This window comes from Lissotriton vulgaris, chromosome 3_1 (genome assembly GCF_964263255.1).
Source record: "Lissotriton vulgaris chromosome 3_1, aLisVul1.2, whole genome shotgun sequence".
Taxonomy (NCBI): Eukaryota; Metazoa; Chordata; class Amphibia; order Caudata; family Salamandridae; genus Lissotriton; species Lissotriton vulgaris.
Genome location: NC_141689.1, coordinates 1123782284 through 1123800676, shown reverse-complemented (window position 1 = coordinate 1123800676; position 18393 = coordinate 1123782284). Strand labels below are relative to the sequence as shown.

The 18393-nt window shown below is 43.4% G+C and overlaps 1 protein-coding gene across 2 annotated transcripts in view; it reads right to left on the bottom strand.

Moving 5' to 3' along the window:
* TRMT10A (tRNA methyltransferase 10A) overlaps positions 1-18393 on the bottom strand; it is a 251783-nt gene that overhangs the window by 161963 nt on the left and 71427 nt on the right. The window lies entirely within an intron of this gene.

Sequence of the window (18393 nt, the reverse complement as noted above, 5' to 3'; positions counted from 1 at the left end):
ACAGCAAGTAATGTACAGAAATACTGATTGCAACACAAAATACACATAATATTAGCTAAGACATGTCATCAACAAATAATCGCACTGTGTGGAAAAGTCTAGCAACAGAAAGCACCATGAAAATGTTAAAGGAGGTGGGACCCTGGACTAGCAATACCATGGAAGGCAAAACTTTACAAAAGAAAAGCACAGTAAGCTCAACTCCAGTGAATCAGAGGCAACTGACTGAACCATACTGTAAGGACACAGGCTTCTTGTAGGTTCACCCCCATATATCGCCCCCAAGTTGACTTCTAGGTACTGGAGTAATGGCTCTGAAATGCTCGGAGCCCTGCTAACCAGAACTCAGTGCATGTGCTCTGGCCCTTAAAATGGTGCTTAATTGGCTTGACCCTAATTGGCATAGTCTAACTTATGTGTAAGTCCCTAGTATATGGTACATGGGTTATTTAAGGCCTGTAAGTTAGAGTGTCACCCCAGGGACAGCAGTACTTGCTGTCCCTGGGGTGAAAAGTGAAAACATGGCTCCCAGTCCGTCACTGCAGATTGGAAGAGGAGTTTTAAACTGTCACTCAACTTTGCCATTTAAGGTACAGGCAAAGCCCAAACCTCCCTTTTAAGGTCGAGCCTGGGAAGTGCATGCGCTGCTCTGCGAGGCATGCTGTATTGAGGTAGGGACTTGAAGCTCCACCCACTCTACGCCCATATTTTTCATTGGCTTGTGTCACTGTCCACTGTGAACTGTGGCCATTCATTGGTCAAAAGGCTTAGTAGTCCCTCCTTAGTACCGCCTTGTTTCCTTTTGTAAGCTCCCATGACGACACCCCGTTACGTGAGTTGTTGCTCAGTAGGCTTTAATCACAGCATCCGAGCACTATTTTCTCAAATAGCTTTCTCCTAACGCTTTTATTTATTTTTATAGAATGCATTTGTAATGCAATAGGTTTCGCATTTGTGAGAGTAAAAAAAAACCTAAATAAAAGACATTGTCATTTACAATGCCAATAGCTCAAATGCTCATAAATGGGACCTACTTCATTGCAAACGCTTGTTAATATATTTAAGTCAACCCTAAAGTAGGCCTAACGAGCCCCAAGGCAGAGTGCTGTATGTTATACAGTAAGAAACCCTAAATTGTCGTTGTTACTGTGGGGTTTAGACAAAATATCAGGTTTAAAATATCGGGAGACATAAATAGCGGAAATGAAATATGACACAAATATCATGATGCCCAAATCCCGTTGACAAGAATATCGTTCTTTGAGGTCAATATTATAATTTTAAAGAATTGTTATAAGCCTGTGCACACGTCTACATATAGCTGAAGAGTATTTACTCTGTGTCATGCGTCCCATACGCTGCAACCGCTCTCGACAGAGCAGCGCACACTCTGCCCAAGTGCTCCACACCGGCCAGATTCCACCCTTAATACTGACCAGACATTAATTAACTATGTTATCTTGGCCCCTCTACTCCAATCGAGCCACACACACACGACAGTGCAGCCCTTACTCCTGACTCAACTCTTCGGAGCACCCCCTGGACTGCACTTGGGTCTATATACTTACCTTTGCCCTGGAACCAGGATGGAAGTATAACCATTTAAGAGGAAAGCCCCTACACCTACTCCACTTTGGTCCTTATTTTAGACCCCTCTGATCCGTTAGGATTTACTGAATTATAATAACCAGCCGGGACAGAAGTACAACCGATGGAGAGATTCTCATCTCCTTCTCATTGCCATAAGCCCTGAAGAAGTCGTGGGATACTTCCCCAGATGAAACACGTGTTGACTGGGCAATCGTTCAGGATTAAAGAAGAACTCAAAAACTTCTGAGTGTTCATTGCGATTACCAAATACATGATTACACATTGAATGTGAGTTTGTGTGAACGCATGACACAGAGTAAATACTCAGCAGCTATATGTAGACGTGTGCACAGGCTTATAGCAATTTTGTGAGACCTCCGGTCTGAAACTTAGGGGTTCGGGGTCGATACCCCTCCTGTTGGCACCGTCCCACGATAACAATAGCCAAATATACGTACACTCGTTGCAGGCCCCATTTCCTACTACATACGTTCAAAACCCTGTACTTTGTTGCCATTTTAAAGAATATCGAAGTTTTTAATATTGTTTTCAGTAATATAACTGTTAAAAATGTTGGTTTATAATCATTATGTGTTTAGGTTAATAGACTTTATTTGTTACTATTGCTTACATAAATGTTACTAATTTATTTTTAAATACAGCCTGTCATTTTAAGTGATTTAGAATGTACGTAATTATTAAAAACAATTTATAGTGTTGTAGCGGTTTGCTGGGTCCGTAGGAGGATAGGGTGGAAAGTTAATTAGGTAATAGTTATGAATTATTTAATATATTTTATTTGATTATATGATTACAATGTGGGAAGTTAATTAAGTAATAATTAATAAATTGTAAATTAATGATTTAATTGATTTTCAATTAAGTAAAATATGGAATACTGATTTACTTCACTTATATTTTAGTTGTGGGCAGCTAGGTTTGTGGGGCATAGAGTGGGATGTTAATTCAGTAATAATGAACTAACTAATATTTATTTGTAAATTAATCATTTAATACATTTTAAATATCTAAATTATGGATTTTTTTTAAAGTTTTATTTTAGGTGATGGTTGCTAGGTTTGTAGGTGTTATGTTATGTTATTTATACTTATAGAGCGCACGGTTACCCTTGGGTGTCCTGCCGCTAAGTACTGGTTACCTGAGGAGACTAAGGCTAAAATAGTGAGAGAAGGGCCATGTCTTCAAGCCCTTACGCTTACAAAAATCTAGGAGATCTGGGGCATTTCTAAATTGAAACAGAAGTTCATTCCATGCTCTCGAAGCACAGTGAACAAAACTTCTACCTCCCCAATTAGGTGAAAAGGGTGGGCAGTTAATAACAATTATTTAATAGATAATTATTTTATTGACTAGTAATTATGTGTATTGATTATTTTTTTAACATATTTTCATGTTAAATATTTTTATATTAAGTTTTACATTGTTTCTACATTCATGGGGTTACTCATATGTGTCATGTGTCTGAAGGGCTTTTCCTACTCTTGCTTGCAGAGCAGGAGGAATAGTAAAATTAACCTCTTTGCAGTTGAACATTTTCCCTACTGCTGCGCTGTTTGTAGTGGAAATAGTAAATTTCACCCCTCACAAACAATGCTTTTCCTACTGTTGCAGAGAAGGAAGTGGGAATAGTAAATTTCACCTTTTCGAAGTCCAACACTTTCCTCCTGTTGCACTGTTTGGAGTGGGTATACCAAATATAACTCCTCTGTTAACACTGTTCCTACTGTTGTTTACACTGGAGTGGGAATGATAAGCTTCACCCCTCCGACGTCCAACACCTTGTCTAAAGTCGTTTAGACTGGAGTGGGTGGGAATAATAAATGTAACAACTCCTCCTATGTCCAACGCTTTCCCTACTATTGTGGTGACTAGAGTAGGAATAGTAAATCTAACCCTTCCGAAGTCCTACACTTTCCCTACTGTAGCATAAACTAGAGTGGGAATAATATGTTTAATATTCCTAGACTCCAATCATTTTCATAATATTGGTTAAATAGATTTCATAGCATTGTTTGTATATTTTGTACTTTTTGTATTTTTTTTAAATTAATTTTAATGTTAACAATATTTTTAGTAAATATTTGTTGGGGGATTTAAAATTTGTATATTTTATTTATTGCCTAAATTAATATTTTTTATGCTATTTAATTGATATTGTTATGGTTTATGTATGTTTCCATAGTGATATATTAAAAAAAATCTAATATATAATATATAAATACACACACAAACATGTTTGTGTGTTCATAAGTACATATTTATGTATAGTATTAAATATTAGTGCAATGTATTTTATTTACATGAAATGAATGAATGAAATGAAAGGACCATTTATATAGCGCAATAGCTACCCTCAGGCATCCTAGCGCTCCAGACGTCACACTTGGTTAGCAGCAGTCATAAGCTAATCAGATTTATTAAACCGCCAGGTTTTCAGAAGTTTGCGGAAAACCAGCAATTTGGGTTCCGATCTAAGTTGGAGGGGAAGGGAGTTCCAGAGCCCGGCCGCGTTGTAAGAAAAGGAGAGACCTCCACATCTGGCCCTCTTTATCTTAGGTATTGGGGCCAGAAAGGCGGAACTTGATCTGAGCTGTCTAGTTGGGTAGTAGGTGGTCATCAGGGGTTGGTTGATGGTGGCACTTGCCCCCCAAAAGGATCGATACGCAATGCACATTGCTTTGAACTGGATCCTTTCCCTGATTGGGAGCCAGTGTAGGTCCCTGAGTCTGGTTTTGACAGAGGAAAGGCGGGGGATTTGAAGGAGGGTTCTTGCTGCACAGTTTTGAATGATTTGCAATTTATTAAGGGTAGTCTGGGGTGCACTCAGATACAGGGCTTTTCCAAAATCCAGGCGAGACATGATTAGGCCCTGGACCATAGTCCGTCTTGCGTGAAAAGGTAGAAGGGGAAGGATTTTACGCAAGAGCCTTAAAAGGCCGAAACAGGTGGCAGAAAGCTTGGCCACCTGACAGTTTATCAAGCCAAATTCCTAGGCTTTTGATTTTATCCTTCGGTACGGGGTCAGCTCCTAGGCATGGGGGCCAGTGAGTCGATGATGTTATTCGTGAGAGTGCCCAGGAGCATCAGCTCTGTTTTTTCCCCGTTCAGTTTGAGGCAAGAGGAGGTCATCCAACTGTGGACTGCTTCCAGACATTCCTCGAGTTTATTGTGGCTGCCTTGTGGGGGGTTGAGAGCCACCACTAGCGGAGTATCGTCTGCGTAAGTAATGATTTTTACGCCAAAAGGGCAGACAATCTCAGCTAGGGGGCTCATGTAAATATTAAAAAACGTAGGGCTCAAGGAAGAGCCCTGCGTTACGCCGCAACCAAGGGGTTTACTGGATGATGTATTGTTACCCTCAAAAACCCGGAAAGAGCTATTGGACAGGAAGGATTTAATCCAGGTTAGTGCCAGGCCCGTGAGTCCCCTGCTGCTGAGACTGTGCAATAAGATGTTAGGATTCACTGTGTCGAAGGCGGCACTTAAGTCAAAGAGGATAATGGCGGCGGAGCCTCCATTATCCAAGATCTTCCTAGCCTCCTCTGTTACGGCAACCTGGGCAGTCTCAGTCCCATGAAGGGGACGGAAGCCGGTCTGGGTGGGGTCTAGAATGTTATTAGTCTCCAGGTAGTTCGTTATCACAGTTTTTATGTATTTTTCAAGGATTTTGCTCATCCACGGCAGCAGGGAAATTGTTCTGTAGTTGGTTGGGTTATCTTGGTCCAAATTTGTTTTTTTAAGAGGGCTTTCACCATGGCTTGCTTCCATGGGAGAGGGACAATGCCCGAGGAGAGGGAATTATTCAGTAATTCCAAGATGGTGGGTATGATGTGGGTATCAACTGAAAGTAAGACACAAGGAGGTGCTGGGTCGTTAGGAGAGCCCGATTTCACCTTATGTTCAACTTATATATTAAAATATTTAACATTTACTAATTTAAAAATTCTATATTTAAAAAAATTATATTTTTGGAAAATATTTTGTTACTTTACTGTCATGAGCAAAGGGGCATGATATAATGGTAAATTAAATTTTACACAATATTTTTTGTCACAAATACTGTTTACCACAATATTGTCAGTAATCCAAGGCTAGTTGCCCCTTTGACAACTACAAACTTACAGGCTGACACTTCAGCCCTGCTAACTCCTGAATGGGACTACTAAGGTTGGTACTGTAAGGTATTAAAGGAATCAATGCATTAAACCTGGTTTAATGGATAAATCAGATTTAATGTCATGGGTGGGCACAGTGCAACTTTAAAAGTTACCACTTTAGTTGCTCAAGATTTCTAGTGCCTATTCTGCCCTCCTGGGAAGACGTGCAGAGTCCCAGGAAAGGTAACCATAGAAGACTACATGAAAGAGGTTTTACCTCTCTCTCACAGGAAACCACAAGGGTTTTAGCCCAACAGGCGAGCTTCAAAGGAGAAGCTGCCTTTGTAGGGCAAATGGCCAACACTTGGGAGAGCGGCTGTTCAATTGTGTAGGCAGACAGGATGGCAATAGGGACAGGAAAGTGAAAGAAAGCTGCCAAACCGGTTTTTCAGGGCATTATAGCCCCCTTCGTAGCTACACCTCTGGATTGTGCTACGAATCGTAATCCTTAGGATAGCCAGATGCCACACTTCCCAGCAAGTGGTCATAAGGAGGTTGGAAACCTGGTAGCCAATTGGCTTATTACGGAGTCTAACCTGAGGGCTCTTTCTGTGCATAAATAGAACACACCTCACACCTAGAAATCAGATCTCATCTGGACAGGAAAAAGGGCCAAAGAAGAACCATCCTGCTGCACCATGGAATCAGCAAAGATAGGCTGCACCGGCATGGACTGCAACTGCTGAACATGGTGGCTGGCAAAGAAGAGTGACTGTGCCTGCTATGTTCTGCTCATGGAGAAGTGGTCTCTGGAGTGCAGCCAAAGCAAGAGAGACTCCAAGGGTCAGTTGGCTGACTGCCTGTTCACAGCACAGGGCCACAGCATCTGATAAGCCTGCTGGGGCAAGTGGGTAGCCCAAAACTGAACACGCGCCACAGACCTCTGTGGCACTACGCGAGAGACCAGGACACAATGCTTAAAGTTGCACCCAAGTTCACTGAGCCCGGGAGAGTGGTTAGAGTGCAGCTTGAGCACCCAGAAGACAAGTTATCACCGTAGGAAGGATTTGGCTAAGACAGCAATACTGGGCGACTTGACTTCTACAGCACTCAGAGGACTTCGAAGGACTTCTGTCCTGTGACCAGGACTGGCCACCCCTCTTCATGAACTGAGGAGTAGCCTGTAGAAGGCCCCAATCAACCACATCTCATCCGCAGCATCTTTGAACATCTTCAGAATCCTTCATCCCTTGCATACAGGAAACTACTGCAACGGAGAAAAGTGCCCATGAATTGACTTAAGGCTAATTCACCTGCTGATGTAACTGTTTCTGAGGACTTTGCTAGTCCCGCTGAATGGCTCTCTACTGAAGTTGGTCACAATAAGTTATTCTAAATGACCGCAATACAACTAGCCCAACTTTTTGGTAGAAAAAAAGGTTGAATTTGCCAATGCATGTTGACGGTCAAGTGAAATGCTTAGATTTACTATATCTTGTAATCCTTCATTTCTGGAACCCTACGATGGATCTTTTTTCATCTGGTGGCTACAGATATATAAAAATACAGTCTATTTCTGCTGTGGGGTTTCTGCGTGTCATGGTGATTTCTATAATTGTTTTGGTGTTGTTTAAATGCTTTACTTGTTCCTTTCCGTAAGCTTTGCTGCTTAGAGCCACAGCTACCCAGGATTGAGCTAAACGTTTGACAAACAAAACCTACTGATCCCAAAGGGGTTGGTAAGTGTATCACAAAGTGAGGTCGACAACCAGACCATATTATACACGCCATTTCCTCAAATACACACATTCAAATCAGACCAAAAAATAAGGGACATTAATATCTCCACTGTCGGGACATCACACGTAGCCTTATTCACTGTTTAATAGGCTGCACAAATCTAGCTTCTGAATTCACATGGGTACATAAAGATGCTTTGCCTTCTCTTACGACAACCCTTAAGCAAGCCGGTTAAAGGACCAAGTAGTTATCAGTTCTGTCTTGCATTTCCTTCCTAGGCAGAATCATGGTGAGATCAGGTCAGGAAAAAACAAAAGGAGTAGTTCCTGTCCTGTAACTCCAGTTCTGTAGTAGGGGTATCTCTGTTATAGTCATAATCTGGTGAATAGTCCCGCTCATGAGCGTGGACCCCGGAGCAATCAAAAATAATCTCTTAAAATGTCTAACAATGCAGTACTGCACAGACACCTAAGAGAGAATTTAAAGACATAATAATGCAGCCTATATCCACAGGCTACACTGTCCAGTACTTAAACTATATCAAAAACAAACCATTGAGAGAGGGTCCAAGGGATATAAAGTTTAGAGACCCTTGCCTGGTTAATATCCCCAGCTACTTCTACATATACAACACAAGAACACAGGGGGTCTAACAGCCAAATTATGTAGCTGGGCTGCCAATCCGAATTACCAAGATCTCGGAGTGTCTAAATCACATAAAGACAGCCTATTAAAACAAGGGTGAACACTATGTTTATAGGAAATAAAGACACTTTATAGGTCATTTAGAAATTGGTTTACAAAATCCATACCATTTAGCAATGGGTTACCATCAAATTGACTTGATGATCAGTCCTATCATCTGGCCATACCCAGGTGTGAGTAAGGCTAGTCCCCTGATCATTGGGACCTAAAGCGCCACACCATTCGTTGCTGGCTTAGGATTTGGTCCACCAACACAAATGAGCCGCCATATGATGGCTGATCTTTAATGGTTAAGTGAATTAAAGTGCAACACAAACAATATAGTGAATTTAAAATAGGATGGTGTGTCCTCCTTATATAAATTTTATTCTGCGGCCAAACAATACCTCCTAATTAAAACCTAGAACAGTGTTAGAGAGACAGTCAACAAATATCTGTCTAGTAATGGGCCAACATGTTTCTGCCTATTGGGCAATCTGTCCCATGGCTTTCATCAGGGCCTCTGTTCTTTAAGTCGTTGCACTTGCAGTGATTCATAAACAAAAAACACCACCACCACATAAGTGGAATAATTAAGGAAAACAGTTGAATACGATACAACCTGTAACAACCGGAAACATTAGCCCTCCATGTCAATTGAGAAGTAGGATTTCTATGGGGGGAAATGTACAGTAATTAGTGTAACCTAACCATGTCCTTTTCCAAAAACATGTGTTTCACTAAAGCTATTTAAAAGAAAAAGAAACAATTTATGCTCACCCTTCATGGTAGGGGAATTGACCTCACCTCACCTGGACCTTGCTCAGGTTCTACGAGGCCCGCACTGTAAAGATATAAGAGGTGAAACTGAAAGAAGGAACACCATGAAGCCAAACTGTCAGCCTTCTAGCAAAGTGTCTAATACTCCCTCCGTTATATAACTCAACTTATGTCTAAATATCAAGTAAAGAGACTCCAGCACACCGATATCTATGTGAACCAAGTCTCAAAGTATCTCAGACTAATCATATTTCTCTTAAAAGTTTCATGAAAGTGTCTCAGGACTGCTCCATACTTTGTATGGGGACAGTGTTAATCTCAAGTTTGTCCAATGTAAGATTCCTCAAATCGAGGGTTCTATAGAAGAAAGAAAGAGAGATTCTCCAAACTCACCTCTCCGTCGGTACCTCAAGCTCGCATCTGAGTCTTGGGGGAGGTACTGAACCGGAGAGGGCCAGTCATTTTAAACTACACGCCAGAGGTGCACTATCAATGTAACCCTACGCATCACTTTGTGGTGCGTATGTCAATAGAGAGTATGTTATTCATCTTAAATTCTGTGCACCTACTTGAGGAAGCAAAAGCTGAAATTAGACCCTTACCTTAAGTTCTCTGTTGTTGTGTGTATGCACTACTTTCCGTTCGAACTAACACGATCAATCTCGCGAGATGGACTACGGGATGATGTCATCCCGCCAGCATTCGTAGTTCTGTTTTCAAAGCGAGTGTGAACGTGTTATTCAAATAATCACCAGTACCTGTATCACATACTGGATTCGAATAGTCCTAAACAATCTAAACTCTAACAAAAACGAGTTATATTATTATTCGTCAGTAGTGGTGTATTTAGTTCATGGAATACAAAATGACGTCATAACGTCTATCTTAGTAGTTTATTAGCCGCGTCTATGCATTCATGTCATATTTTGTGTTTACTCTGTGTAACAGGCATAGACGCCTTAAACAAACTCATCTCTTGAAGCATACATACTTATATGTGAATGAGAGGTAATGAAAATTAATAACTGCATTTCAGTATCTCATTTAGGGGGTTAGCAGCAATGACAAGAAAACCTTAATGTGTGGTGTATTTAGTTCATGTACTACAAAATGACGTCATAACGTCCATCTTGGCAGTTTATTAGCCGCGTCTGTGCATTCATGTCATATTTTGTGTTTACTCTGTGAAAAAGGCATAGACTCCTTTAACAAACTCGTCTTCTAACACAAGCCCTTAAAGCATACATACTTATATGTGAATGTAAGGTAATGAAAATTAATAACTGCGTTTGAGTATCTCATTTAGAGGGTTACCAACAAATACAAAAAAACCTTAGTGTGTTTATTGATCTTACACTATTTCCTGTGTGTATAAATTAGTAAAAACCAATTAGTAAAGTGTGTGATGAAATATGCCATCCCCAATCCAGAAAAGAGCAGAAATGGATCTATAAGCTCCGGACGGATTCAGACGGACTTAATGATGAAATTCCTTGGACCCTGTTATAGAGGTCCAGTCAGAGAGGGGATGGCATATTTCATTAAGAAGAGTATCAACATCAAAAAATGTAGGGTTAGAATGATGAATAAACAACTCTCGATGAATGACCAGTAAAGATCTCACACACTTTACTAATTGGTTTTTACTAATTTATACACACAGGAAATAGTGTAAGATCAATAAACACACTAAGGTTTTTTTGTGTTTGTTGGTAACCCTCTAAATGAGATACTCAAACGCAGTTATTAATTTTCATTACCTTACATTCACATATGAGTATGTATGCTTTAAGGGCTTGTGTTAGAAGACGAGTTTGTTAAAGGAGTCTATGCCTTTTTCACAGAGTAAACACAAAATATGACATGAATGCATAGACACGGCTAATAAACTACCAAGATGGACGTTATGACGTCATTTTGTAGTCCATGAACTAAATACACCACACATTAAGGTTTTCTTGCATTTGCTGGTAACCCCCTAAATGAGATACTGAAACACAGTTATTCATTTTCATTACCTCTCCTTCACATATAAGTATGTATGCTTCAAAAGATGAGTTTGTTTAAGGAGTCTATGCTTGTTACACAGAGTAAACACAAAATATGACATGAATGCATAGGCGCGGCTAATAAACGACTAAGATAGACGTTATGACGTCATTTTTTAGTCCATGAACTAAATACACCACTACTGACGAATAATAATAGAACTCGTTTTTGTTAGAGTTTAGATTGTTTAGGACTATTCAAATCCAGTATGTGATACAGGTACTGGTGATTATTTGAATAACACGTTCACACTCGCTTTGAAAACAGAACTACGAATGCTGGCGGGATGACATCATCCCGTAGTCCATCTCGCAAGATTGCTCGCAATCGTTCGAACGGAAAGTAGTGCATACACACAACAACAGAGAACTTAAGGTAAGGGTCTAATTTCGGCTTTTGCTTCCTCAAGTAGGTGCACAGAATTTAAGATGAATAACATTCTCTCTATTCACATACGCACCGCAAAGTGATGCGTAGGGTTATATTGATAGTGCCCTTCTGGCATGTAGTTTAAAATGACTGGCCCTCTCCGGTTCGGTACCTCCCCCAAGACTCAGATGCGAGCTTGAGGTACCGACGGAGAGGTGAGTTTGGAGAATCTCTTTCTTTCTTCTATAGAGCCCTCGATTTGGAGAATCTTACATTGGACAAACTTGAGATTAACACTGTCCCGATACAAAGTATGGAGCAGTCCTGAGACACTTTAATGGAACTTTTAAGAGAAATATGATTAGTCTGAGATAGTTTGAGACTTGGTTCACATAGATATCGGTGTGCTGGAGTCTCTTTACGTGTTGATATTTAGACATAAGTTGAGTTATATAACGGAGGGAGTATTAGACACTTTGCTAGAAGGCTGACAGTTTGGCTTCATGGTGTTCCTTCTTTCTGTTTCACCTCTTATATCTTTACAGTGCGGGGCCTCGTAGAACCTGAGCAAGGTCCATGTGAGGTGAGGTCAATTCCCCTACCATGAAGGGTGAGCATAATCTGTTTATTTTTCTTTTAAATAGCTTTAGTGAAACACATGTTTTTGGAAAAAGACATGGTAAGGTTACACGAATGACTGTACATTTTCCCCCATAGAAATCCTACTTTTCAATTGACATGGAGGGCTAATGTTTCCGGTTGTTACAGGTTGTATCGTATTCAACCGTTTTCCTTAATTATTCCACTTATGTTGTGGTGGTGTTTTTTGTTTATGAATCACTGCAAGTGCGACGAGATAAAACGCCGACCTTAGCGGTGTCAACACAATCCTTTCCCAGTCCTGAGGCGGAAGCCGGGACTGGCGGTACTAACTTGAAACTCTAAGCCTTTTAAATTCGACCGTTTATTTGTGTGGTGTGGTGTCACGTACTGTGTTTTTAAACACGGCTGGCATCTTACCAGTCACTCTGACCTGGAGCGCACAGCTGGCGAATAGCTGTAGTCGCGCTTTCCTTCCAGGCAATCCACCAACCAAAGTGGCCGCCATCTGGGCAGGCGTGCGCGCTGACCACGCCCCCGGTGAGGCCACGCCCACTTTCTGATGAGATAAAACGCCGACCTTAGCGGTGTCAACACAATCCTTTCCCAGTCCTGAGGCGGAAGCCGGCACTGGCGGTACTAACTTGAAACTCTAAGCCTTTTAAATTCGACCGTTTATTTGTGTGGTGTGGTGTCACGTACTGTGTTTTTAAACACGGCTGGCATCTTACCAGTCACTCTGACCTGGAGCGCACAGCTGGCGAATAGCTGTAGTCGCGCTTTCCTTCCACGCAATCCACCAACCAAAGCGGCCGCCATCTGGGCAGGCGTGCGCGCTGACCACGCCCCCGGTGAGGCCACGCCCACTTTCTGACGAGATAAAACGCCGACCTTAGCGGTGTCAACACAATCCTTTCCCAGTCCTGAGGCGGAAGCCGGGACTGGCGGTACTAACTTGAAACTCTAAGCCTTTTAAATTCGACCGTTTATTTGTGTGGTGTGGTGTCACGTACTGTGTTTTTAAACACGGCTGGCATCTTACCAGTCACTCTGACCTGGAGCGCACAGCTGGCGAATAGCTGTAGTCGCGCTTTCCTTCCACGCAATCCACCAACCAAAGCGGCCGCCATCTGGGCAGGCGTGCGCGCTGACCACGCCCCCGGTGAGGCCACGCCCCCCTTTTTCAGGGATAAATGTGCACGTACAGGAAGCGCAGCGGACGAGCGCAGCGGACGAGCGCAGCGGGAGCGCCTAAGGAAAGCCCGTCTGTGCCCGTCATCGCCAAGACATCGCCTCTCGCCAGTCCCCCTGCACAAAATCCCCTGCTTCGAGTCAGCTATGACAGAGATCATCTCCATGCACTTAACGCCAAAACCAGATGCAACAAGCTCGGAGGCTGCCTCGGACAAACTGCACTTCACTGTGAGTCCTGTAATTTTGCTACGCCCCTGCCCAGCCTAGTAAGCTCTACAGCGGCGATACCCAAGTTGCCCTCCCTCCGGGTTCTACAACTAAATGTTAGATCTCTCGTAAAGCATCATGCAGAAGTCAATACCCTCATAACGGACAAAAACCCAGATATTCTGTTCTTATGTGAAACCTGGCTCCATAATGACCAAACTAGCATTTTAAATCTTACGCTGCCAAACGGTTTCTCCATGAAACTGGTCAACAGAGACTCTAGGGGCGGGGGAATAGCTGTTGTATATCGAACAACATACAACTGCTCTTTCACCAAAGAAGAAATCTGGGGCTGCGAATGTGCACGTTTTAAGATTGCCATTTGCCCTCAATTCACTCTCTCTGGGCTTTACATCTACCGGCCACCAGGTCCTTCCGCCAGATTTATTGAGGAACTCTTGGAACTTGCTCACACCTTGGCAGTTTCTTCCCCCAACTTCACCATTTTGGGTGATCTTAATCTCCACTTCGACTCCACTACAGATTCCATCATTAAAAACTTGCTAGCCGACATCACGGCCTTGCAGCTAAACTCCCTGGTTCACTCCCCCACCCACATTGCTGGGCACATATTAGATCCCGTTTTCTCTAACTTATTGGAAGCCACGGCTGATCCCCCTGAACCCATGGGCTGGACTGATCACTTTCTTGTTAAACTGACCATTACGGCAAAAAAAACACCCACCAAAGCCGTGGCCAACCCCAGCCACAAACGACCATGGCACAAACTCACCTCCGAAGACCTCATCAAACACCTAGGAGAATTCCACCTCCCTGACGAGAATAGAGATATTAATACAGTATACGCCGCCTTCCACGAATGGATTGTCACAGGGCTTGACGCCTTAATTCCGGCTAAATGGACCAAAACCCGCAGTTCCCCCTCCAACCCATGGTACAATGATTTGCTCAAAACATTGCGAAAAGAGTGCAAAAAAGCCGAACGCGAATGGAGGAAAAACTACTTAGACAGCGACAAAGCCCTTTACCTATCAAAACTTTGCACGTACCACAAGGCGATTCGCACTACTCGAGCCTCCTTTTACGCAAAGGAAATTGAACGCAGCTCCAACCCCACCAAAACCATCTTTAACTTAGTTCAAAGCCTCCATAAAATCCCCAACCCAGGCTCTTGCATCACCTCCTTGAAACAATGCGAAGACCTTGCCACCTTTTTCATTGAAAAAGTGAGGAAGATCTATACGTCCTTTCCTCAAGACGATGCTACGTCCATTAACATCCCCCACTCGGCGGCAGAGACATCAAAACTGTTAAGAATACCTGACATATCCCTCGACGACCTTTCTAAACTGTGTAGACAGGTTAAGTCTGGTTCCCCAGCAGACCCCATGCGACCGTCTAAATTCCTGGAATCACTTGATTTCTTCCTCCCCCCGCTTGCCAACCTACTCAACCTTTCCTTTTCCTCAGCTGTGGTCCCCACCTGTTGGAAATCTGCATGGGTTTCCCCTATCATTAAAAAACCCACATTGGATCCCAATAAGCCAGAACATTTCCGGCCCATTTCACTGCTCCCCTGGACGTCAAAACTGGCTGAAGCTCACGTTAACAAAGTGCTATCCCATCACATGCAGCAAAACCATGTCCTGGACCCCTCCCAAAACGGTTTCAGACCAGGTCACAGCACTGAGTCGGCTCTGCTGACCACTACGGAGCACCTTCGAGGTATCCTGGACGCCGGTCAAAGTGCCGCGCTGATCCTGTTGGATCTCAGCGCGGCCTTCGACACGGTCTCACACAACATCTTGCTGAAACGACTTGAGGCCATAGGGATTGGCGAATTAGCCCTTGAATGGTTCCGGTCCTTCTTAAAGGACAGGTCCTTTCGAGTTTCAGCCCCACCCTATATCTCCCAACCCCATTCCATCGGACAGGGAGTCCCCCAGGGGTCGGCGCTTAGCCCATCCCTTTTTAATCTGTACGTCCAGCCTCTCGCAGTGGTGGCAAAAGAGTGGGACCTCACGCTGGTGTCGTACGCCGACGACACACAGCTGGTCATCACACTCTCTGAAGGCCCATCATCTTCGGCAACTAAATTCAGAGATGGCCTAGCGGCAGTTGCACAGTGGATGACGCTCAACTGCTTGCAGCTAAATGCCGGGAAAACGGGGGTTCTTCTCCTGGGAAAAAACCCCAGCCATTGGAGCGATCATTGGTGGCCCTCTGTGCTTGGCCCCACTCCCGTGCCAAAAAATGTTGTCAAAAACCTAGGTGTCTGGCTCGACCCCCTCACTTAACTTTCAGTCCCACACAAAGAAAGTGGCAGCTACGTGTGTGGGTCTAATGAGGAGCCTCAACCCTATACTCGGATTCTTTGACTCCAGAACCCGCCAGCTCATCATTCAATCTATGATCCTTGCCCGGCTGGACTATGCCAATGTCTTACTCTTGGGGGCAAACAAAGCAGAACTAGCAAGGCTGCAACGTATCCAAAACTCGGCCGCCAGAGCGGTGGTTGGCCTCCCACGCAGGTGCTCTGCCAGAACCACCATCCGCAACTTGCACTGGCTACCAATTGAATCTCGTATTCACTTCAAAACTCTCACCATGGCATTCAAAATTCTCAACTCTGATTGTCCTGAACTCCTACGCCCGCTTCTGGTACCCTACACTCCCCAGCGCACCCTGCGCTCACTGGGACAACACCTCGTAATGGTCCCCCGAACTAAGCTCTGTAGAACGGGTGGACGTTCCTTCAAAGTCTTAGGGGCAAAACTATGGAACTCCCTACCTCTACAAATCCGTACCCAAACCAATCTGACTGCCTTCCGAAAGGAACTCAAAACCCATCTCTTCTCTGTCATCTAATTCTTCTGTTGGTTCCCCCCCTCTCCTCAGGTACTGGTTAGGTTAGCGCCGGGACGCTCCGTTGCTGGGGCAGCTGTTGCGCTTTAACAAATAAATAACATAACATAACTTAAAGAGCAGAGGCCCTGATGAAAGCCATGGGACAGATTGCCCGATGAGGCAGAAACATGTTGGCCCATTACTAGACAGATATTTGTCTCTCTTGCACTGTTCTAGGTTTTAATTAGGAGGTGTTGTTTGGCCACAGAATAAAATTTATATAAGGAGGACACACCATCCTATTTTAAATTCACTATATTGTTTGTGTTGCACTATAATTCACTTAACCATTAAAGATCAGCCATCATATGGCAGCTCATTTGTGTTGGTGGACCAAATCCTAAACCAGCAACGAATGGTGTGGCTCTTTAGGTCCCAATGATCAGGGGACTAGCCTTACTCACACCTGGGTATGGCCAGATGATAGGACTGATCATCAAGTCAATTTGATGGTAACCCATTGCTAAATGGTATGGATTTTGTAAACCAATTTCTAAATGACCTATAAAGTGTCTTTATTTCCTATAAACATAGTGTTCACCCTTGTTTTAATAGGCTGTCTTTATGTGATTTAGACACTCCGAGATCTTGGTAATTCGGATTGGCAGCCCAGCTACAGTACGTCAACTAGACATTCCACCAAAACCACACACAGCACAGCTTGCAAAGTTTTCTCCATAGAGAAAAACTTCCCCTTTAAACAGCAAAGCCTCTGGAATTATAGAGAGGAAGGGAAGGACAAACAAGCCCCATAGGCTGCCATTATGTGGCTCAAAAAGGGATACTGTGCCTTTAAGGAAACTTTCCAGAACTTTCTCAGTATCCCAGAATGCCCAGCAGGTCCCATTTATTTTCAGTTCTTTTTGAAGGCGTATAACGCCAAACCTGTAGCATTCTGAACATAAACATCTGTCTCCACCGGGGAGGAGGGCGGGCGCTTATGACTATAACAGAGATACCCCTACTACAGAACTGGAGTTACAGGACAGAAACTACTCCTTCTGTAGTAGGGGATCTCTGTGTATAGTCATAATCTAGTGAATAGAATAGCAAACCCATCCCCACACCAAAGCGGCGGTGGAGAGAAAAATGAGTACCACACCACTACAGTGCAAACAGATTTCGCAGCGAAGCCTGCCCAATCTGAGCGTCTGCCCTGGAATTAGTGTCCGGACAGTAATGCTTAGCAAAGGTATGGACCGACTTCCAAGTGGCCGCCCTGCAGATTTCTGCAATGGGAACAGTACGTAACAAAGCAGTTGTGGCAGCTTTGCCCCTGGTGGAATGAGCCTTAGGTTTACCCCCTAAGGTCTTATTAGCCTTTGGATAACACAACTGTATACAGGACACAATCCACCTCGAAATAGACTGTTTCGAAGTAACAAGACCTGTCCTGACTGATCCATAGTTGATAAACAATTGGTCTGACCTACGAATATCCTTAGTTTTATCCAGATAAAATTTCAACACCCTCCTGACATCCAGGGAATGGAGAGACCTTTCCGCCGGAGAGGAAGGATTTCTGAAAAAACGTAGGTAAAGTTATGGTCTGGTTAACATGGAAATCAGAAATAACCTTAGGAAGAAATTTAGGGTGAGTACGCATAACAACCTTAGCAGCATGAAATACAGTATAAGGTTCTTGGCAACACAACGCCAGAATTTCACTCACCCTGCGGGCCGATGTAATGGCCACAAGGAACGCCGCCTTCCAGGACAGGTGCTGCAACGAAGCCTTATGAATAGGTTCTTTCATCAATCTGGACAGCACCACATTCAATTCCCATGAAGGCGAAGGAAGCCGGGCAGGAGGAAACACTTTCTACAAGCCTTCCAAAAAATCCTTGATCACAAGGATCTGGAAGAAGGAGGTCTGTGAAGGGCATTTCCTGTAGGCAGTCAGCGCAGCGAGATGAACCTTAATAGAATGAAAATTAAGGCCAGACTGCGCCAAATGTAAAAGGTACGGAAGGATGACATCTTCCTTGCATGTCATTGGATCATAGTTCTTGGACTTGCACCAGATGCAAAATCTCTTCCACTTGTACGCATAAGAAGTCCTAGAGGAAGGTCTCTTGGCTTCCTTCAGTATGTCCATACAATCTGCAGGGAGATTAAAATGGCCATATCTCAG